This window comes from Camelus dromedarius, chromosome 26, assembly GCF_036321535.1.
Source record: "Camelus dromedarius isolate mCamDro1 chromosome 26, mCamDro1.pat, whole genome shotgun sequence".
NCBI lineage: Eukaryota > Metazoa > Chordata > Mammalia > Artiodactyla > Camelidae > Camelus > Camelus dromedarius.
Window position 1 is genome coordinate 20,488,293 of NC_087461.1, and position 19,042 is coordinate 20,507,334.

The window sequence follows — 19,042 nt, forward strand, 5'->3', positions numbered from 1 at the left end:
CACTTTTAGCTGAAAGCAACCATGTTGCTAAGGAGATGCCATCTCTGTGAGTAAATGACTTTTCCCTCACGCAGCACACAACTGTTCCCCTGGATTTGAGGTCTTCTGAAGCTAAGGCTGCTACCAAAACAATTATATTTTCAGTTACTTCTCTCAATATCTTGATCAATAATATATATATTACATTTTGAAACTATTTTTTCAGTCACTGAAAATTTCACAATTTGAAATCTTTGGAGATACACTGAGTTCACAAAATCAGTATTTAGTATCTCTGTTTTAAATACTTTCTCTTACATTTTTCATTCGGAAATTAACAAATACTTTGATGTGTGTCAGCTGAATAACAACATGCATACCATTCTAAAAGGATGAAATCTACTAGTGTTCTTTTAATACCTACAGGGATAAGGATTTTTCAAAAACACAGTTATGTTTCCAGTTATTAACAATCCTATCGATAAGTAAACTCTTAGATAATTTTAAATGATATGTTTATGGTGATGATGACTAAATATATAAGTTTAATTTTAGGATAAAAATTATTCTGACCCCAACCTATAGTGTTTTCATGGACAATTTACAATCACTGCATTTTTCATAGGGAGTATACCTGGACCAGTAGTTTTTAAAATATTAAGAAACAATTCTTGTATCTTTGGGGACGCTGAGCACCATGGAGGCAGTAGAAATTGTTGGATCTATAACAAGACAAAAATGATGTACTTATTGGTAGGAGCATGTAAGTGATAACTGTTAAGGAATGTAGAGAAATAAAATTGTTTTTAAAAGCTTCTGGTTGTTTATACTAAGGTATAGATATAATAAACTAAGAACAAATGGATACATTTATGACTAAAGAAGACTTATTATACAGAAAATATTTTAGAAACTAAATTACTATAGAATGTATGTAAATATTTGAGACACGGTTGTTTTATGTTATTCCTGAATAAAGGGTGATAACTAGCAGAATTTCAGTTTGGGAAGCAATTTTGCCTATATCCATAAACAACCAAGTTGCTGGACCTTGTGCCCTTTCCATTTCTGAAGTAAGATTGGATAGTTAAAAAAAAAATTTTACACCACTAAAAAGTATCAAAATACTGCTATCCCACTTAAATGTAAATTTCACATTACTTTTATGCTCAATGATTTAACAGTGCTGGGCACATTGCAAACATTCAGTATGTGTTAAATAATTAAGAGACACGGAAATGGGACGCTATGGTGATAAGGTGAAAGTACTGGGAAAGTCTAGGTATGCTTGTATTACTTTGGAGAGTTCACTAGATCTTGGATCTTAGTTTATTCACCTGTGAAATGAAGATGTTGGACTACATAATTTCTGAAGTGTTAATCAGCATTAACATTCAGTGGTTTTATCATACAGATACTATTGGTGGGTTAAATATTTTTAAATGTTTACATGTTTTGTGATTTTACTGAGTTCAGTAATTCAAAGAGTCACATAATGATAGACTCCAATATTAAACAGTAACAAATATCTGTTTGATAAACAGTATACAGAAATGCCTTTTAATCCAGAAGTCAGTTGTCCAACGAGCTTGGTCTACACTGAACACTGAGTAAAGTAAAATTTTTAAAAAAATTAGAAAGTCAAAAATGGCAGTTAAGAAGTCAAAATTAATTTCTCAGAGATAATTCAACAAAACTAGACAATATTCTTAAAGAAGTCCTCTTAAACACTGTTGAGCCTTTAAATTTTTGTTTTAGATATAACTAATATGCTTAACTATTTTCAAACACAGCGTATAATTGAGAAAATTAATGAATTGCTAGATAGAAGATCCTAGGATGCTAGGGAGCTACTAAAAGGAGATAATGATAATAAAGAACATCAGGAATTACAGTCAGACAGGGCAAATGCAGGAAACTGCAATAGGATATGCATTTGGGGCAATTTAGTGTAAACCAGTATATTTTAAATTTTATCCCATGAGTCATTTGAATCAGAATCATTTGAAGTGCTTCATAAAGTATAAGTTCTAAGGTCCTGGTTTAGAACACTGAGAATTAGTGGTAGGATCTCTTCAGCAAATGGTGTTGGGAAAACTAGACAGCAGCATGTAAATCAGTGAAGCTAGAACACTCCCTCACGCCATACACAAAAATAAACTCAAAATGGATCAAAGACTTAAACATAAGACAAGATACAATAAACCTCCTAGAAGAAAATATAGGCAAAACATTATCTCACATACATCTCAAAAATGTTCTCCTCGGGCACTCTACCCACACAATAGAAATAAAAGCAAGAATAAACAAATGGAACCTAGTTAAACTTACAAGCTTCTGCACAGCAAAGGAAACCACAAGTAAAACAAAATGACAAACCTACAGAATGGGAGAACATTTTTACAAATGATGAAACTGACAAAAGCTTGATCTCCAGAATATATAAGCAGCTCATATGATTTAATAAGAAAAAAACAAACAACCCAATCCAAAAATGGGCAGAAGACCTAAACAAGCAGTTCTCCAAGGAAGAAATACAAATGATCAATAGGCACATGAAAAAATGCTCAATATCACTAATTATCAGAGAAATGCAGATCAAAACTACAATGAGGTATCACCTCACACCAGTCAGAATGGCGATCATTCAAAAGTCCACAAATGACAAATGCTGGAGAGGCTGTGGAGAATAGGGGACCCTCCTACACTGCTGGTGGGAATGCAGGTTGGTGCAGCCACTGTGGAAAACAGTATGGAGATTCCTCAAAAGACTAGGAATAGACTTACCATATGACCCAGGAATCCTGCTTTGGGCATATATCCAGAAGGAACCCTACTTCAAAAAGACACCTGCACCCCAATGTTCATAGCAGTACTATTTACAATAGCCAAGACATGGAAACAGCCTAAATGTCCATCAACAGATGACTGGATAAGGAAGATGTAGTATATTTATACATTGGAATACTATTCAGCCATAAAAATGACAACATAACGCCATTAGCAGCAACATAGATGTCCCTGGAGAATGTCATTCTAAGTGAAGTAAGCCAGAAAGAGAAAGAAAAATACCATATGAGATTGCTCATATGTGGAATCTAAAAAAAAAAAAAAAAATATATATATATATATATATATATATATATGAAACAGAAACAGACTCACAGACATAGAATACAAACTTGTGGTTGCCAAGGGTGCAGGGGGTGGGAAGGGACAGATGGGATTTCAAAATTTGTACATACTGACAGGCATATGCAGAATAGAGAAACAAGATTATACTGTATTGCACAGGGAAATATATACAAGATCTTGTGATAGCTCACAGCAAAAAAAAAAAATGTGACAAGGAATATATGTATGTTCATGTAAAACTGAAAAATTGTGCTCTACACTGGAATTTGACACAACATTGTAAAATGACTATAATTCAATAAAAAATGTAAATAAATAAATAAATAAATAAAATGGGAAAAGACTAAAAAAAAAAAAAGAATTAGTGGTAGGAATGCATTGTTTTAATGAAGCACCTTGAGTTGTGTTTATCACAGTGAACTTTGAAGACAGCTATGTGGGAGATCCGACAGCTGTACCTTTCTACATTGTAGACAATAACCACATAGAGCTATTTAAATTTCATTAAATTAAATGCAATTAAAAATTCAGTTCCTCAGTAACCAATAACCTAATTTCACTTGCTTAATGGTTACATTTGACTGTTCTAATGGACGGGCAGTGTAGCTGTAGAACACTGCCTTTGTCACAGGAAATCCTGTGCCCGCTGCTCCTCCAGAGCGAAGCATAGTCAACAGGGATCTATGAGCTGTAGGAGCCCACACTGAACTTCAGTATGTTTTTGAAATCCTAAAATTCTGTCTATAACAGTAGTTTGTCCTTTTAAAAAATTTCTGAGTATTATTTCATTTTGTGAATATTCTATAGTTGACTCATGTTCTTATTAATGGACATTTGAGTTGTCTGCAGTGTTTGGCTGTTATAAATAAATATTTGAAATACTATTGTGTTGTTACAAATGGCATAGACTCATTAATGTTTCCTGTTTTAACCTTTGAAATCACTACAAATGATAATGTCAGATAATTGACATATTGTTGCAGTAAAATATTTTTACTTTAATTAACAGGGTCGTTTGCATCCAAAGTTCGAGTACTTTTATGTATTGCCCGTAATAAATTAAGTTTATGAAACTTGAAAAATGAAAATGAATCCAAAAAGTAACACAATCGATTAATTTTCAAAAATAGTTCTGTTGGTATGTGGAAAATGATGAATATTTCAGAAAAGGTAATGCTGCTTGAGTAACTTAAAAAGCTTCCAGTTCCCACTGATTATTAAGTTTTGAAAGTAGAAACGTATTTTTATGTTTTAGAATTAATACATCCTGTGAAGTGATAACACACTTTGCATTTTTCTTGGGCTATATGTTTAAGAAATCTAAAAGGTTTTGTAAATATTTTTTTAAATTTCCTTTAACTTGATAAAAGTTCATGACATTAATTACATTCTACAGCTGGAAAATTGATATCTTTAGAGATGATATATATTTACCTTTTCTTTGATAAATGACTTTCCACAAACATTTTTACTGTAAATAAATGGATACATCTGAGGGTTGTATTTTCTTCTAATCCAGGGTTTACTTGCAAAGCAATTACTATCTTCTTCACAGCCATTGCACTTCGCCTATATAAATACTTACAAAAGAAAAATCGTGACGTCCTGCGTTCAGTTGTGAAGAATCGAAAAGTAAAAAATAAGGAAAGAACTGATTTATAACTGGATCATCACTGGGTAAGAATTACACATTGTCAATCTATCAATGGGATATTATTAAATAATAAACATTAATAAAATCTAAAATAATTATAACCACATGTTTAGTAATTAAATATAATTCATATGATCCTATAAACTTTATTATATTTTGAGTACAAATATAATAATATCGTCTCTATTTTGTATTTTTAAAAGATATTATAAAGATACACATTTAATACTTTGAAGGAAAAAGATGAAGTGGAATTGGGAAAATGCACATAGGTTAACTCTGATTGCAATGATATATATTAGTTATTGGTCTTGGTTATGTAGTATTACTTAGGTTTCCCATAGTTTATTCTTGTGTCTTTTCATTTGGTCTGTGGAGGTTTATTTCTCAATATATTTTCAAAATAAAATTAGGTGTGCCAATCCAGTTCATGTAATAAAAATTTGTATTTAAGGCCATATTTATTCTCCAAAAGAAGACTATTTTAAAACCATTTAAAATTAACATTTATCTTTTATTTGATGATGGAGAGGTTTCCTCAGAAAATTTCTTTGGTCAGTTGGCCAGTTTGCAATACATATTTTCATGCTCCTTTAATTTTAGTGAACAGAAATTCTATATGATCATATACATCTCTTGTTACCTTGACTCGAATTTTATTGAAGAGACTAACTACCTGGTACCTAAATTGATATCCATTTTGTGCTTTATGTTTAATTTTATGATTAATCATAATTTTTCACTTGAAGAAATATTCAAATTTGAATGCAGAAAGTGTGAACCATTTGTGGAATTTTTCTTAAGTTGAAATGTATGTCTATAGAAAATGGTTGATATAATTGTTTCATACATGATTGTATATCTATCCAAATCATATACCAATTTTCCAAACATCGAGATAAAAATCAGATTCTTATGAAGCAAAAACTTCTCTACAATGTTTCTTTTGTTCTCTTGGGAGAAGGAACAATTGACGAAATTTCCCCTTTGTTAACTCACATTAGTCAATGGCCCTGTGTGTAAGGGCAGGCATTGCCCTGTTCATGGTCTTGGCTGGCAGAAGGAATTGTGAAGCAAGGAGTTTTCATGTCTTACTATATGTTTTTAGTCCTTAACTTCAACATATATTTATGAAAATTTATAAACTTGTCTGTATGTGAAACTCTACTTGACTGCTTGATTTTTCTCCATTTGAACCAGCAGGATGGCGGAATATCTGAGGATCAGAGTGTAAAACCAAGAGTTTTTCCTTTAAAGATTCACAAGATCTGTTGGTGTGCCCTACATTCAGAAAAGGAAAACCACACATGATATTTACCGAAGTAGCCAAGTGTATCTGTGGTGATCTGTATTTTCAAAATAAAGTGCATTCTTGTAAAGAATTTCTCATATGTTTTTAATGTTCATAGGACTTTAAACATCAATGTACAATATAGGTTTTTTTGAATTGAAGATTAATAATTTTAGGTTATTTATATTTTATTAATATTCCACTGTCTAAAATTATTATTTGAAAATTTATACAACTGGAAAGTAAGGTAAGAAAAAACATTTAAATCCAGTTTGAAGGTGCTTATAATATGTGTCTGTGTATATGCATCAATATCTAAGTATTTTTCAGAAAACAAACCAGCAAAGGTATAATAAAATTTATAATAATTTGGAGAGTAGTCTTAAGACTTAAATTTGAATATAACGTTCTGCTATGACAGAGCATGTGTTTCTGTGTCACTAACTAGTTCATAGAAGGTTAATAGAGAAACAATACAATTATAACCCAGAAGTCACATTGCTTAACACCAAGTTAGTAGCTTTTAAAACAGTCAGTGGAAGCTTTCTCACTATTAAAGAGAAGAACTTAGCAATAAATGAAATCTGAAGGAAAAAACAGCTAAAACTCCTGTCAAAGTACCTTCCTTTGGAGTTAGCTTTGAGTGATTTAACACTATCTAGAATCTTTATACTTTCTACTGGGTTAATGTATCCAGTAAGCTGCAAGTACAGATGGAGGAGCTGCAAAAACATTGTTAAATATTAGATTTTAAATTTTTGATGGAAATGTTCTTTTGAGAATTCATGCTCTCAAGGAGCTACATCTCGAAGGAGAGAGGTGAGTCCCAGCATTTAAACCTGCAGAAGATTGGCTGAATGTGATGCTAGGTAAAAATGCTGTGGAGATTTAGCTGTGCTAGGATTTATTAAGATTGTGATTGTTTTTGTTAGGACAATGGTTACAAAGTTGCATAGGTTTTTGAATGGTTTACTTCTACAATATTTTTTCCATAAGCCTAGTTATTTCTGGTGCTTGACTTTGCCTAAAGGGACATTTTAAAAGAAAGCATACTTAGTATTACAAGCAGAAATGCTTATGCTATAGAATTGGTGAGAGTTTATTTGTGCTCTTCAAATTGCGTCTTCTCCAAAGACTTAAAATAATAACTACAAATATCCTAGTTCCTCAATCTTTTTCTTTTCTGGAGTCTCACTTATATTGGATTGAAGTTTTCCTGCTTTAACATTGAGCATTTAATCTTACATATATAACCTAGAAAAGTATCATTTTGATTTATTAATAGCATATTTCCCTTTTCAGCACTAAGAGGTTACTGTCCTTTTCCTTTTTAAGATATAATTGGCATGCAGCACTGTATAAGGTTTGTAGCATAATGCCTTGACTTACGTATATTGTGAAGTGATTACCACAAAGTTTAGTTGATACTTGTCATCTAATATAGATGAGAAAGGAGGAAAGAGAAATAAAGAAAGAGAACAAAAAAAGGAAGGTAGGAAGAAAGAAAAGAAAGAAAATCAGTGTTTTTTCCTTGTGACGAGAACCCTTAGGATCTTCTCTCTTAACTTTCAAATATACCCTACAGCAGTGTTAACTGTAGTCGTCATACTGTACATCTCATCCCCAGTACTTACTTATCTTATAACTGGAAGTTTGTATATTTGACCACCTTCATTGAATTCCCCCACCCTCAACCCCTGCCCCTGATCAACACGAATCTGATCTTTTTTCTATGAGTTCCTTTTGTTTCATTTGTTTTAAATCCCACATATAAGTGATAACATTCAGTGTTTGTCTTTCCGTGTCTGACTTATTTCACTAAGCATAATACCCTCTAGGTCTTTTCATGTTGTTGCAAATGGCAGAATTTCATTCTTTTTTAGGACTGAGTAATATTTCATGGTGTGTGTGTGTGTGTGTGTGTGTGTGTGTGTGTGTGTGTGTGTACACATACATCTTCTTTACTCATTTATGGTTGCAAACCTAGGTTGCTTCCATACCTTGGCTATTGTAAATAATACTTCTGTGAGCATGGGGGTGCAGTTATCTTTTCAAAGTAGTATTTTTGTTTTCTTTGGATATATACCAAAAAGTGGATTTACTGGATTATGTGTAAGTTCTATTTTTAGTTTTTTAGTTTTTTAGTTTTTTTTTTTTTTTTAGAAATCTCCATACTGTTTTTGGTATTGGCTACACCAAAATACATTCCTACCAATAGTGTGGGAAGGTTCCCTTTTCTCCACACCTTCCCCAGCATTTATCGTTTGTGGACTTTTGAATGATAGCCATTTTGATTGGTGTGAGGTGATACCTCATTGTGGTTTTGATTTGCATTTCTCTGATAATTAATGATATTGAGCATTTTTTCATGTGCTGGCTTATATATTTTGATACAGAGTGTTACCATTTATTAATATGTGGAACATAGGTGGAGTAGAGGATTTAGAAGAAAAGATGAGTTCGGTTTTAGATATATTAAGCTCAAAGTACTAACGAGGCAGCTAACTGCCTTTGGCAGTTGAAAACACAGATCCAAAGCTGAAGAGAGAGATCTCAGCTAAAGCCATAATTGGGGATCATCAATGTAAAAACGATTATTAGGTCTATGGAAAAAAGATAAATTTGTCCAAGAAAAAAAAAAGCCTACTACAAACAGAAATTTTGAAGACTGTGATGTGTAAGAAATGGCTAGAGCAAGACACTGAGAAGAAGAAAGAAGAAAACCAGGGAAGAGCGGTGGAGAAGCTAAGGTGAAGGGGTTTAAACATCGTCTTCATGTTCCTCTGGCATCCTGGCCTCAAGCAATTTCTCTGCCCATCTATCCTCAGATGTCAGCTTGCTGCCCTGCTTCCCACGACCTTGACCCCCTTCACCTCCCCTCTTTTCTGCTTTCCCAAGACTCCCGCCTCCCCATGTCTGAGAACGGAGCAACTGAGCACTATTTCATATTCCCCTCACCTTTAGGTCACACCCATGTGACCTGGGGGTGGGTGTGTGTGTGCACATTTGTACATTATATGGGGATGGGGACTCACTGAAGTTTCCACTGAGTTCTTTCAAGTTATTTTCTAAACTAATGAGCCATCTTCTCTCACATTGATTGTGTCACCTTAATTTGCAGCTGATTTCTGCTTGAAATTGCATTTTCTGCCTTGCTTGCCTCCTGAGTTTTCTCTGGAGAGCACTGTGTTTTCACTTCCAGAACAAAGATGCACAGCCCTGTTCTCAGGGAGTTTGGGGTCCAGCGGGAGATGGACACTGAGAGAGAGGTTTCAATGATAGAGAGCTCGATGGGGGCTGGTGGGGGGGTCAGGGCAGCTAACCCCGCTTGGCATCAGGAGGGAGGTGCCCAGAGGTGGTACTTGAATTGAGTCTTGAAGGGCAGATTCAAATCAGCCTCTCCAACAAGGGTAGAGGGCATTCCAGGCCGAAGGCACAGCTCCAGCAAAAATAAGGACTCAAGAGGCCTCATGCCGGATGTGTAGTGAGAGCAGGTGTGAGAAGGGAGGAGGCTGCAATGCGGTAAGAAAGCGGCGGAAACCGCCTCGTGACCTCTCTGAGGGCTGGAGGAGAGCCTCAGAGCAGATGCAGGAAGGATTAGGAATTGCAGAGGGAGAGGGGACGGAGGCCCAGGGACAGCGGAGGCTGGGGTGGGGAGGAGAGGCTGCATTTGAGACCTCATTAAGGAGTAAAACTGGCAGGACCTGTGGGGTGTGTCCCCACCTCACTGGGCATCCCCTTTTCTCCCTCTGGTTCCCTTTCACGTGGAACCTACGGGAATAGACACCTGTGATGAGGTTCTCAGAGCTGGCGGTCAAGGGCGGGATCTAACAGGAGCAGAAGGGATAGTCCCAGGGCTGAGCCTCGAGGAGGGCGGTCTCACCCACCCACCCAGGTTAGGCGCTGATGGTCGGTGGACCCCAAAGCAGCATCTGGGAGAGACAGCATCTTCTCAGCAGGGCTGCAGGGAACTACTGCACAGAGGGGCTCCTGAGGCCGTGCTCCCACCTCTCTCCCCATCAGCCCCACCCCATCCCCTTCTCTGGGGAAAGGTGGGCTGGGCTGCCTCAGGAGGAGGGGAGCTCCTGGTTCCTGGAGCTGCAGGAGCTGGAGGAGGTCCCCAGACAGGGAGCCTAGAGGGGCTTGGGGTCCTGCCAACTCTTCCTGGCCATGGGCACAGCCCTCGCCTGGCTTTCTCCCATCCTCCCCCTCCCTAACACAGCTGCAACCCCCTACAACCCCAATACCAACCGATCCTTGAGCCACATGAGATTTGCACCCACTTGGGGTGTGTGGGTATGAGTGTGAGGGCGCCCCCACATCAGGCCCTCGGCAGTGCTACCTCAGTGCCTGCTCAAATTTAAGGCCCAGGTCAAAGCTCCTCTAAGGAAAGGCACGGCATCCTCTGTGCCCCCATACCTTCTGAGTCATTCCTCCTGGGACCTCTCACCCCATCACTGCGGGTGTCTGTTTCCACACTGGCTTCCTGCTACCCTGGGTGCTTCCTGAGGGTGGACGCTTTATTATAAGCCCAACATGAGGCATGGCATGGGGTGGGGGCCCACAGCATATATGGGAGTCTCTGTCTTTGGGATGCTCATTGTGGTCGCCTGGCGCTGCTGTCCTGCTCTGAAAGTCAAGCAGTGTTTAGAAGCCTATTAATGGTGCAAGACACCACAGCACACCTGCCAGAAAGGCTGACTTCAGACGTGGACAATTGTTGCATGGCGTATGGAGCTACTGGAATGCTCCTGAGCTGTTATAAAATGTGCCAATCATATGAGCACTTGGGAAACTAAAGCCAAACATACACCTACCCTATGATCCAAGTGGAAGGCGAGCACATGGCAGCTGAAAGGCACATGTGAGAATGTCTGTCACATCCCAAACGTGGGAACAATCCAAATGTCCATCAACAGGAGACTGGATAAAGATACTGTGCTATGTTCCTACAATGGAATACTACTCAGCCATAAAAAAGAACAAACTGCTGCTATACATACAATGTAGATGATATTACAAGCAATCTATTAAGCCAGACTCGAGAGCTTAGACTGCATGATTCCATTTATAAAAAGTTCAGGAACAGGCAAAACTAATGGGTGATAGAAGCTGGTGGTACCTCTGCTGAGGGTGTGGAATTGATGGGGGTGGGGGGACATGAAGGACCCTTCTCTGAAAAGTTCTTTGGAATATTCTCCAGTTTGATGCAGGTGATGATTACAAGGGCGTATGTACCTGTAAATAAATCATCAAGTTATGCACTTAAGATGAGTGTACTCCATGTATTTTATTCTGCAAAAAGAAAGTTAAAGGGTGGGGGGGAAGCTTATAAAAGTGCTTCTGAGATTCTAATTAGTTTCTTTAAAACCTACTGTAGCTTTTTCAGTAAAAAGGAGGGAGGCCCATATGGCCCACGTTTTCTTCAGGATCCCAGCGGATTCTAATTTATGAACAGAGAGACCTGGAGCAAAAGGCTTCCAGGGCTGCTGCTGAACGGAGGAGACGGGAGGGTGGGCACCACCCAGAGGGCAGCTCTGATGACCCCTTCTCCACCAGCTGCAGCCAGACCCTGCTCTTCCTCCGGCTCCTGGAACCTACCCAACCCAGTGGTGCTTCCAGCTCTTATGGCTGGGAGCTAAGCTGCTCCTCCACTCCAGGAAAATATTTGTTCAGGGACTTGGTGCCCGCAGAAGAGGAAATGAAAGCCACCTTGGGGTTGAGCGGGTGGCCCTGCTCCAGGTTGCTGTGTCTGCCCCTCCAGATCACCTCGGCAGGCCTGCCATCTGGGGCCAGGCCCGGGAGTCCTGCTCCATAAGCAGGCCTGCTTTGGCGATGAACCTGGGGTGCCAGCGGCTCGTGCCTTCCTCATTCTGGTCAGGCAGTCATGTGTCAGTCCAGTCGGCAGACATTTATGAAACCTACTATGTGCCCCACATGGCGCTGGGCCCTGGGCACCATCGGTGAGCCAGGCCCTGTCCTTACTGTCAAGGCTGTTGTGAGGTAGTGAGGGAGGGACCAGTGGGAAGGCCACTAGGGCACAGTACGAGCTTCGGCATGATGGAAGTCAAGCCAGGGCTCTGGGAGGCAGCGGGCCAGACTGCCCAGGGGTGGGTGGGGTGGACGGGCAGGCACCTGGCGTCAGGCCCCCAGATGAGGAAGCAAAGTTTCAGGGCGATCAGAGAGGGCAGAGTGTTCCAGGGAGACGGAGCAGCATGGCCAGAAGCCCAGAGATGAGAGAGAGCAAGGGGTTTTGGGGTAAGGAAGGTGGATCGGGTCAGCTGTAGTTGAGACCCAGGAGTCAGGAGACTGGAGATGGGGCAACCGCTGGTGCCGCAGGACCTCCCTGTGCGAGTCCAGGATCACGGACTTTATCCCCAGCACAATGAAGGTTTGTTTGCAACATTTAAACACATTGATTTTGATTCTTTTTGATATAGAAAAAGTATAAAGAAGAAAATGAAATTGGCCTCAAATCCCACCCCCTCCAGATATTTCCTGATGAGATTTTAAAAACGAAAATAATCTGTGCACATAATTCGAAATCCAAGCAGAACAGGAAAGCACACAATGAAAAGTGAAATCCTCTTTCTTCCCACCTGTCTCTCTTGCCAAAGGCAATTTCATGTAACGGGTTTTTGGTGTGTGCTTCCAGAAGTTTTTTCCATGCATATCCTTGAGAGGATACGTCTACGCTTGCAGAGTGATACCAAAGAGGTGGTTCTATGTGCCAAGGTCTGCAGCTCCCTTTCCTGACCTGGTTTTATTTCAGCACGTGTAGTTGGTCCTACCCCATTCTTCTTCTTAATGTCTGCAGGGAATTTAGTTGTACAGATGGAGCAGGTGAGTGTTACTGACTCTTCCCACTGGGTGGGCACCTCTCTTCCAGGCTTCTGCTGTTGTAAACGTTGCTGGGAGAAACCCCCACAGACAGCCATCACAGTATCACATGGTACAGTCACAGGGAACTGTTGGGAGGAGGCACCACGGGCACTTTTATAGCAGTGAGTTCTGGATGGAAGGAGACATTTTTTACAAGCATCTTCCAAAAGTTGCACCAGCTTGCCACACCTGTCACCACACCCAGACTGCATGGGAGAGACCAGGAGACCACCCCATCACACGTCACCATGCATATCATCAAATGGTTCCATTTTCTGTTTGGGGGGATGGAGATGGTATCACGTGGTTGTTTCACTTTTCATTTATTTAACTATAAATGAAAGCACAGTTTAAATTTATAGGAATCTTTTCATGTGTTTTTGCCATTTGTATTTTTTTTTTCATAGGGGAGCTGCTTCTTCATACATATAATTTTACCCGTTTTTCAAATGAGTCTCTTGTCCTTTCCTCATGGATTGGCATGGGTTCCTTGTGTACTAATGGTTTTGAGAGAGAGCGGACTGTTAGGATTTGTCTCCGAAACATCCCTCTGGCTGGGGTGTGAGGGGCATAGGGGCTGGGCCGCTAGGAGGCCTGTGCAGGGGTCCGTGTGAGAGGTGCATGGCCTGGAGCAAGCAGGGGACTTGGGGAAGAGCTCTGTGAAGACATTTGGGAAAGAATGGCAACAGGATGAGCCAATGGATTGATTTTTTTGTGTAATAGTTCAGGGCACATTCAGGTCAGTGGAAAAAAAGTTGCCAGCCACCCACCCCAAAAGTTGTGACACAGGATAAGACACACAGTTAGGCCTGAGCCCCTGCCTGGTAATTTGTGCCACCTGGCCCCTGCCTTCCCTGACTGCAGGAGAGGAGAGGGGTGGGTGACAAGGAGGAGGGAGGTGTCGGGGACGGTTCCCAGGTTCCCATTTCAAATATTATGGTCCCATAAACCATGGAAACGTCTCAGAAATTCCAGTGTTTCAGCATATAGTTACCAATCTACCCACATCAGTCAGCATTAGGCAGAGGTGATCCAGAGTCACCTCAAAGGGAAGTAGGGGTGCACTTGGCCTGAGCATGCTTGTTAGGAGGTGTTGGGGGAGGCTGAGAAGGGACAGGGGTCCCATGCCCTTCTCCAAGCAGAGCAGAAGAACTGACACAAGAGAGGTGTTTCAGAAACATCCACTGAGTGAAATTTGTTAATATTCATATTTGTTATGTTATGTTAAGTTTAAACATGAGTGGGAAAAGAGACAGACAAGGAAATGTAATTTTTCCTGTTGCTAAAATATTAAGGTCTATTTTCTGTACAGTAATTCATTCTTTTTTTTTAATTAAAGAAATCAAAATGCAGGGATTTTTAGAAAATTCAAGTACAGTGGATTTACAATCAGTAAATCATTCTTATTGTCAATTCTTTTACAAACGCATACAGTCGTGTAACCATCACCATAATTACAATACACAGCAGTTTCAGCACCCTCGCGCGCGCCCCGCCAGCAAACCAGAAGTCTCGCGTGCGCACCCCCCATCCCCCCATCCCCCCATCCCCCCATCCCCACCCCCCAACCCCCAACCCCCACCACCTCATCCCACCCCCCAACCCCCAACCCTCCCACCCACACCCCCCTACCCCCAACCCTCCCACCCACACCCCCCTACCCCGTGCCTTCAAACCGGAAGTCGCGCCCCGCCCCGCCCCAGGAAGGAGCAGAGCCCGGAAGTTCACTCCCTGTGAAGAAGCTAGTGCTCGGCTGGCTGTGCAGTCCTCTCTGGGGCCGAGTGCCCGGGGCTACGAGGTAGAGAAGGGAGAGGGACCGCGCCTAGCCTCCGTTCGAGGCCCCCTCCACGCAACCCACAGGCGGAGGCGGCCGGCCCCGCAGCGCTAGGCCCCGATGCTCGGCCGCGCCTCCCCCACCTAGCCTACCTCCCGCCGCCGGCTCAGAGTCAGGAAGTTGGGGAGAAACTGCTCCACTCTCCAGGCCTGGCTCGCGGGGGCCAGGCTTGCACGACAGGCGTGTCTAATTTCTGGCGCTACCAGCTGACCCCAGCGTCGTTCTCCGCCCGTGCAGTCCTTCCAGGTACCGCCGAGGTGCCACCTAAGGTCCTCCTGGGCTGGGACATCCCCACCCGCAACTTTTAGTTCAACGGACCAGCCGATGAGGGAGCGACGAGGTTCACTGGCGATGATGGCAACCATGGGTCAGGGTAAGAGCCCATGAAGACACACACTTGGCCTGGGTCACTGGCACAGAAGTGACACACTGTGCTTGGGTCACTGGGGCTGAGGGCATATCCTGGGCCTGGGTCACTAGCACTGATTGCAACCCTGGTCCTGGGTCACTAGCCATGGATACGCACTCTTGTCCTGTGTCACTGGCCCTAATACACACCCTGGGCCTGGGTCACTGGCCGTGAAGACGCACTCTTGGCCTTGGTCACTGACCCTAAAGACAAACACTTGGCTTTGGTCAGTGGCCCTCAGGACACACTCTTGGCTTGGGTCACGGGCCTCGAAGACACGGCCTTCACTGGCGCAGAAGCCATCTCCTGGGCCTGGGTCACTGGCCTTGAGAAGACCCTTGGGGCCTGAGTCACTGCCCCTGATACACAGCCTGGTCCTGGGTCATTGGCCGTGAAGACACACTCTTGGCCTTGATCACTGGCCCTAAAGACACACACTTGGCTTTGGTCAGTTGCCCTCGAGGCACACCCTGAGCTTGGGTCACTGGCCCAGAAGCCATCCCCTGGGCCTGGGTCACTGGCCTTGAGAAGACCCCGGGGGCCTGGGCCACTACCCCTGAAGGCACCCCCTGAGACTGTGTAACTTGACATGAAAGCAGTCCCAGGGCCTGGGTCCCTTTCCTAGAAGGAACACCAAGGGACTGTGTCACTGGTGCTGCACGCATACCCTTGGCCTGTGTCAGTGACCCTGAAGAAAGACACTTAGACTGGGTCACTGGCCCTGAAGACACACACTTGGCTTGGGTCAGTGGCCCTGAAGACACACTTGGCCTGGGTCACTGGCACAGAAGTAACACACTGTGCTTGTGTCACTGGGGCTGAGGGCATACCCCAGGCCTGGGTCACTGGCGCTGATTGCAACCCTGGGCCTGGGTCACTGGCCGTGGAGACACACTCTCATCCTGGGTGCTGGCCCTGATACACACCCTGGGCCTGGGTCACTGGCCATGAAGACAAACACTTTGCCTTGGTCTTTGGCCAAAACACACACTTGGCTTTTGACAGTGGACCTCAAGACACACTCTTGGCTTGGGTCACGGACCCCTAAGACAGCCTGGGCCTGGGTCACTGGAGCAGAAGCCATCCACTGGCCAGGGTCACTGGCCTTGAGAAGACCCCAAGGCCTTGGGTCACTGCCCCTGAGGGTACCCGCTGGGACTGTGTAACTTGAAATGAAAGCAGTCCCAAGGCCTGTGTCACATTCCTAGAAGGAATACTGAGGGACTGTCACTGGTGCTACATGCATACCCTTGGCTTGGGTCAGTGAACCTAAAAAGACACTTAGACTGGGTCACTGGCCCTGAAGACACACACTTGGCTTGGGTCAGTGGCCCAGAAGTAACACGCTAACACGCTGTGCTTGGGTCACTGGGGCTGAGGGCATACCCCGGGCTTCAGTCACTGGCACTGATTGCAACCCTGGGCCTGGGTCACTGGCCGTGAAGATGCACTCTTGGCCTGGGTCAGTGGCCATAAATACACATACTTGTTCTGGTTCACTGGCCTAATACACACCCTGAGCTTTGGTGACTTTCACTCAAGGAACACTCTGGGCCTCAGTCAGTTGTCCTGCAGGCACACCATGAGTCTTGGTCACTGGCCCTGAACACTCACTCAACCTGTGTCACTGGCTCTGAAACAGCATCCTGGGCCTGGGTGCTTGACCCTGAAGACACACTCTTGGACTAGGTCACAGGCCCTCAAGCCACACCATAGGCCTGGTTGTCTGGCCTTGAAGACACACCCTGGGCCCGTGTCACTGTTGTTGAACGCACTGCCTGGGCCTCGGTCACTGGTCCTGAAGATACACCCTTGTCCTGTGTGTGTGGCCTGAAGGTACACCCTGGGCTTGTGTCAATGGGCTTGAAACACACGCTGGCCCTGTGTGACTGGCCATGAAAGCACACCCTGGGCTTGAGTCACTGGCGCTGAAGGCACACCCTGAGCCTGTGTCACTGGTGCAGAAGTAATTCACTAGGCTTGGGTCACAGGGGCTGAGGACACACCCTGGGCCTGGGTCACTGGCGCTGATGGGAACCCTGGTTCTGTTTCACTGGCCCTGAAGGTGCACTCGTGGCCTTGGTCACTGGCCCTGAAGACACACACTTGTTCTGGTTCACTGGCCCTGATACACACCCTGGGCCTCGGTGACTGGCACTCAAGGCACTCCCTGGGCCTGGGTCAGTAGTCCTGAAGGCACACCATGAGTCTGGGTCACTGGCCCTGAACACACACACTTGGCTTAGGTCACTAACTCTCGAGTCACAACATTGGTCTGGTTCACTGCCCTTGAAGACACACCATCGGCCTGGGTGACTCGTGCTGAAGGCACACCCTGGACGTGGGTCACTGGCCCTGAAGGCACACCCTTGGCCTGTGTCATTGGAGATGAAAACACATCCTGGGCCTCGGTCACTTTTGTAGAAGGCACACCCTGGGCCTGTGTCACTGGCCCTGAAGACATACGCTTGGCCTTGTTCACTGGCCCAAGAGACACACTCTTGGCTTGGGTCACTGGCCTGAAGACACACTTGTTCTGGTTCACCGGCCCTGATACACACCATAGACGTTGGACCACTGGTACTTAAGGCACACCATGGACCAAAGTTAATGGCCTTGAAGGCACACCCTGGGCTTGGGTCACTGGCCCTGAACACTCACTTGGCCTGTGTCACTGGCCCTGAATTAGCACCCTGGGCCTGGGTGCTTGGCCCTGAAGACACACTCTTGGCCTAGATCACTGGCCCTCAAGTCACACCATTGGCCTCATTGTCTGGCCTTGAAGACACACTCTGGGCCTGTGTCACTGGTGCTGAACGCACACTCTTCACTTGGGTCACCGGTCCTGAAGACACACCCTTGGCATGGTGTGTGGCCCGAAGGTACACCCTGGGCTTTGGTCAGTGGCCTTGAAACACACACTGGGCCTGGGTGACTGGCCCTGAAGGCACACCCTTCCCCTGGGTCACTGCCTAGAAGTCACAATATTGACCTGGGTCACTAGCCCAGAAATCACACCATTGGTCTGAAGTAACCCTGTAGACACACCATTGGTGTGGTCACTACAAACAAGCACACCTTGGGCCTCGGTCATTTCGTAGAAGACACAACTTCAGCCTGTGTCACTGGTGCTCAACGCACACTTGGCCTGGGTCACTGACCCTGGAGAAACACACTTAGCCTGGGTAACTGGCCCTGAAGGCAAACCCTGGACCTGTGTGTCTGGCCTGAAGGTACATCTGGGCTCAGTCTCTGGCACCGAAGGCACACCCTGGTCCTAGGTTCCTGGTTATAAAGGTACACCCTTGACTTGGTTCAGTGATGCTGAAGACACACACTTGGCCTTGGTCAATGGTCATGAAGCTACACCCTGGACCTGAGTGTGTCACCTAAAGGTACACCCTGGGCTTGGGTCAATGGCCTTGAAACACATACTGGGCCTGGATGACTGGTGCTGAAGGCACACGCGTAGCCTGGGTCCCTGGCCATAAAGTCACACACTTGGCATTGGTCATTGGCCTTCAAGACACACCCTGGGCTAGGGTCACTGGTGCAGAAGGCACACCCTGGGCCTGGGTTCCTGGAGCTGAAGCACACCCTGGGCCTGGGTCAAGGCGCTGATGGTAACCCTGGGTCTGGGTCACTGGCCCTGAAGGTGCACTCATGGCCTTGGTCACTGGCCCTGAAGACACACACTTGTTTTGGTTCACTGGCCCTGATACACACCCTGGGCCTCAGTGACTGGCACTCAAGGCACTTCCTGGGCTTGGGTCAATGGCCCTGAAGGCACATCATGAGTCTGGGTCACTGGCCCTGAACACACACTTGACCTGTGTCACTGGCTCTGCATTAGCACCC